Here is a 6000-nt window from a genome sequence, read left to right on the forward strand (position 1 = left end):
ACTTATAAAGCTAAAGTGCAGATCACTTTCTGTCCTAGTGGTACCCTTAACACAGCCAGTTGTATAAGACTAATAAATCCAATCTAGAAGTGCTCTTAAACCTTAATTAGGTTTTAACCATCCATAGCAATGAATGATATGGTGGTTGGGCAGGCAAGACAGCAGACCTGTCCTAGAGCAACAAAATTTATCTAGATCCCCCACATATAATTCTAAAACATTACAAATTTATTAAGGGGCTGCTGCCCATGAATCTACAAAATGGAAGAAGAAAAACAAAAAGTAGCCGATTTAATTCATGTTGATTGCCTCTTTCATGGGGAAATCAGCTGTAAATACACACCATCATATCCAGTCTTGCTGAAACAACGAAAGCTTCACAAGTTCTTTTGAGGAGAAAAAAATAGACCTGGCATTTTACCAGTATTGTTAGCTCAGGGTACAAAGTGGCACTAGCTTTGAAGAAGAATAGATTGCTGAAATGTAGGGGTGGATGAGTTTGCAGCAATGGAGGTTCTATGGACAAGCTCAGGAAGGGAATTTAGAAATAAAATAAAATCAACCAGGTAAAATTCACCATTTTAATGAAAGTGTTGTCCTGAATTTCTTTGAAGATGATTTATCTAAGAAAAGGGTAAAGAAGAAGGAACAAATTTGCTTTGCCCCCTACTGTGCAGACCATCCTGAAACACTGTTACATATGGTTGCTTAGTGTTCTTTCTCTCATCTGGTATGGTATCTCTCCCCTTTAGTGGACACTGCTGATGATAGATCATATCATACGGTGTTTTGGCTCGGGTGCTCAAATTTTATGGCGCATTTGGAAGAGTCAGAATGTTGTTTATTTCAACAAATTGTCAACAAAATCCTACCAAGGGTGTGGGAAAATGACACAGAGAAAATATACTAACATATGTGGAAAGCAAGCTGTTGCTCAACTTGTTACATCATTGCTAAGAAAGAACATTGTAGGTGTTGATTTTTGACCTCACAATCAAATTAGATCTCTTCGCCAAGATCCTAGGAACTTAGTCGTAGAGCACACGGAAGAATAGATTAAGCCGAACACTTCAGGGACACTCCGATGATGAAGTCAGTCACTTATCTCTCATAGATATCGGCACAAAATAACACTAGTTTAGAATATACCTTAGACCCACAGGGTGCCCTCTTTATATAATGATCAGTGTCTAACTTCTCCTAGAAGCCTTACTTCATGGGATTCTATCCTTTACAAGGATATCACTTATTCAAGACGACTCCGGATTAAAATCAACTCTCTCAAGAGTCCAACCTTACCCAAGCAGAGTCTATCATCATCTAGGACTCTAGTCCTTTATTTGAATATCTTGGATTCAGATGTGGTTTGACCACACCTCAACAAATCAGAATCATCACATGGCACTTCAGCTAACCATGTATGCCACATGAACAACACAAAATTATGTCCCCACAACTGCCCTAGATTCTATTACCTTGGCAACCTGAGGATGATGGAACCTATATTGTCTGATCTTCCAACATGTCTGCTAAACAACATGCTAAAGATACTCCTCCGACCAAGATCATGACTCATCGGCTTCATGAAACAAGGACTCAAATATCCACTCACCAAGAACCAAGAATCAAGAATCAAGATTATCCTTCTCATCTTCCTTGTCAGATGTTGACCATCTATTCCTACTAAGTTTCCATAGATAGCACCAAATTGTAGGTGTTAATTATTGACCTCACAACTAAACTAGATCTCTTTGCAGAGATCCTAAGAACTTAGCCGTAGAGCACACGGAAGAACAGATTAAGCCCAACACCTACACACAGAAGAATAGATTAAGCCTGCCCAACACCTACACACAAAAGAATAGATTAAGTCCAACACCTACACACAAGAAGACAAGAAATACCACGGTGGCTCATCTACCCGGGGCCACTCTGATGATCAAGTCAGGCAACTTATCTCTCATAGATATCGGCACAAAATAACTCTAATTCAAAATATACCTTAGACCCACGGGAGTGCCCTCTTTATATAATAATCACCATCCAACTTTCCATAAAAGTCTTACTTCATGAGACTGTATCCTTTACAAGGATATCACTTATCCAAGACTCCTCCTATTTGGATTAAGATAAACTCACTCAAAAGTCTAACCTTACCCAAACAGAGAGCTTATCATCATCTAGGACTCTAGTTTCTCATTCGAATGTCTAAGGTTTGATCACACCTCGACCAATCAAAATCACCCACGTGGCACTTGAGTTTTCCACCTAGGCCACGTGAAAAACTCAAAATTATGTCTCCACAAACATATTAATAAATGAGTTTAGTAAAAATGAGAATGTTAAGATAGATGTGTAAAAAGCCTATGAAATATAAAATTATAAATTAATACATTTGCAAAATGATAGAGGAAGCAGCAATTGAGGATAAGTTAATAGAGAAAAAACTAAGATAGTTTGATACCATGAAAATTGGTAAATGCAACTGATATGAAAGAGTGATAAGAATTAATGAAAAAAATTAGGGGGATATTAGTGGCCTAAATTGACAAGAATTGTTGAACAAAATTAGGGGAATATTAGCGGCCTCATGAATATATTTAAGGAAAAATTTCACTTTACTCCTTTATGATTTGACCTATATGTTAATTCCTCTTATTATTTGAAAAATACTGCATAACCCTTCTGCATATAAGTAACTTAAATGTGTGAATTATAAATATTTTCATCATTTATTGAGAGATAAAATGCACTTTAATCCTGTGCTGTATTCCACATTTGATTCAGCCCCTTGAAATGATTATTTTTCCTCACCATCCAAACATAAAAATGGTGGCGGAGGGATTTGGGCAACGGAGGGAGATAGAATTTGGGGAACGATGAAAGAGAGGAAAAGAGGGTAAATTTGCATAACTACTTTAAAATTTGAGGTTAAAATGTAAATTTTTTTTACTTCTTCCGTTTAAATGTGATAGTAAAGAACAAATTGATACGATTTCAAAAATAAGGTAAAATTAAAAGTATTAAAATAAGGTAAAATTAAAAGTATTCAAAGTCTGAGAGTGTAATCGATCATTGAAGCAAGGTCTAGGGATAAAAATAAAATTTTCTCAAAAAAAAAAAAAAAAAAAATCCAATTGTAAATCTCACAATTTGATTTATAAAACTGGAGAAAATTATAGCCTCCAATCAATTGAGCTGAATATGATAATTTGACTTTGACATTTTCCAAAAATCAAATAATCAAAAAGCATGACATTCAAATAATGTTTTCTATATTTGTCCTCCTATTTCCCAGCAAGCAAACAAATATCAAAGAACCAAATATCAGAACAACTTCCATTCACAACCACTGATTTATTATCAAGCAAATATTCCGATATATCATCACAAACATCCACTTATCCACATCATTCAGATCAAATCACTTTAAAATCAAGCTCCATCTACATATTCAATACTGAGAGTTCAAACACAAGCGAATTCATCACAATACAGTTCAAACACAAATCCTAGAGAGAGAGAGAGAGCGAACATTAGGCAAGTGAACGGTACTGATCGCCGTTGTAGGTATCGCGATCGACGCAAAGGATGGCATAGAGAGCGTAAATGATTCCAGGAATGTAACCTAGGATAGTCAACACCAAGCATATGAGGAACTCAACCTGAATCAACACAACACAACACAAATTCAACATTATACACACACACACACACATATATATATAGAGAGAGAGAGAGGAGAGAGAGGACTCACGCTGCAGCAGCCATGCCTGAAGCAAACACCGACAGGAGGAAGAAATATAGCGAGGAGGATCTCGCAGAGGATCTCGCATCGAGTAGGCATAGTTGAGCAGAGGAGAGAATTGGAGAGAGAGAGAGAGTTGAGGAGTGTTGGTTTGGGCGTCTTAATGGAGAAGAAAACAAATAGATCTGATCTTTCCAAGAACCCCATCTGGTCCGTAATAAATAGTTGTCAATGTCCCATCCACGCTTTTCACACAAAGAGTATCTTAAACCTCTTAAATTTTTTATCAAATATTTTGTATAGATGTGGGTCCATCTGAAATATTTGATCATTTATTTAGTAAAAAATTTAATATTTTTAATATTATTTTTCACATAAATTTCTATTTTATTTTAGGATAATGTTAGGGATATAAAAGTTTGTTTGATTTGTATATCAAGATATAATTTTTGAAAAAAAATTTCAAAATTTTGTTTGGTTCAAATTTTTTTAAAAAAAATTCAAAATCATTCTCTCTCTTACATATTAATTAATTACTTTTTTTCTATCCTCTCTCATTCTCAATCATTTTTATCTCACACACATCTACTCAATTATAACAAAATATCAAATTAACCCAAACTATTTTCAAAATATACAACTAAACAAATCAAAAAAATTTCAAACTCTCTCTCCAATTTTTTTTTTGAAAATTTATCTCAAATCACAAATCAAACACACCACAAATTTTCTACTAAACAAATAATCAAATGTCTCATATAGGTGTGGGGTCCATAATTTTACAGACCCCACACCCATATAAGACATTTGATCATTTGTTTGGTAGAAAATTTGAAACCTATAACATTTTCTTTTATTTTATTATATTATTTTTATTTTGATTAATTTCATATTACATGTGGCTCCTCTTCTTACTATAGGGGTTAACAAATGGCTTGTGGTTCATGGGTGGCTCGACATCAGCATGGTTTGGGGTGGGTTTTGCCCGAATCCGAGCCCAGACCGAGATCCTAGGCCTGAGCTTGGGCCATCATTTTAAAACTCGGCCCATCGGCCTGCTCAATGTCCACTTAAAACCCAGCCCGCCCGAGGCCTAATGCCATTTTTAATGGAAAAGAATAAAATTTTAGTAAAAAAAAAAAAAGAAAAAAAATTAAAAAAATATTCAGGCTAGGCCCAAGCTTGAGCCCAGACCAAAGGACTGACTCACCCCAGGTCCCAATACACTTGGGCCTAGGCCTAATTTTCTGACCCATGGCCTAGCTCGGCCCTAATTTTGATATGAGCCTGCGCAACCCGGCATGGGTCGGACCGGGTCAAATTTACACCCTTATACATCATCATTTAATTTTTGGGTGTAGTTTGTTTTCGTCCAGTTCACGAAGTAAGTTTACTTTTGGATTCTATTTTTATTATTTGAACTATTCATATTTTAAGGTTCGTTGAGTAATCTTCTTTGTAAAAAATCAAATTGATCAGATAACAGTAATCACATATTCAAATGAAAAAAATAGACAGTGAAAAGATAAATGATTCATACAAAATTGATTCGAACACGTGGTTGTCATTATCCTATTAATTTGATTTTTTTACATGAATGATGTATTCGACGAACACTAAAATATGAACGGTTCGGATTATCGAAGCAGGACTCAAAAGTGGGCCCATGTCACGAAATAGACGATATAATCATGATCTCCAACTAGAGACAAACTAGACTCTTTTTTATTATAATTTTTTCCTCCAATCAAACTATTCTTTTAGATAAAATTATAAACTTTAATTCCTCAATACACACTTATATACCATAACCAACTATCGCTGCAAACCACCACAAATTGTTGCACATTCGACTCTAATGTTACTCTCCTCAGCCCTAATCGTCCTTCTCTATCCTTCCCCAAACACCACTTCCTCATTTTGCAGCCTTCATCACACCTTCACGCCTTCCCTTTCTTTTTGTTCTTTTTTATCGTTGGCTGAAACCCTAGATCTCTCTTTATTTTTCTCGTGATGGTAGCTCTCTCTCTCTCTCTATGTGCAGGTTATGATCCACGATGGATGAAAGTTGTAGCGATGGTGCGTCCAACGGTAAAAAGCTATAAAGGTAGTAGACCAAGGCGATGGGGGTTGCAATTTTGGCAAAGAAAGCGGGCTGCAGTGGTTGTGGCCGGTGACAACGGCCAAAAGTGGAGAATAATGGAGGATTGCAAATGCGAAGAAGAAGAATGAGAAATATGAGGTGTATAAGG

Source organism: Camellia sinensis, chromosome 5, assembly GCF_055761805.1.
Source record: "Camellia sinensis isolate YWXY chromosome 5, ASM5576180v1, whole genome shotgun sequence".
NCBI classification, from domain to species: Eukaryota; Viridiplantae; Streptophyta; class Magnoliopsida; order Ericales; family Theaceae; genus Camellia; species Camellia sinensis.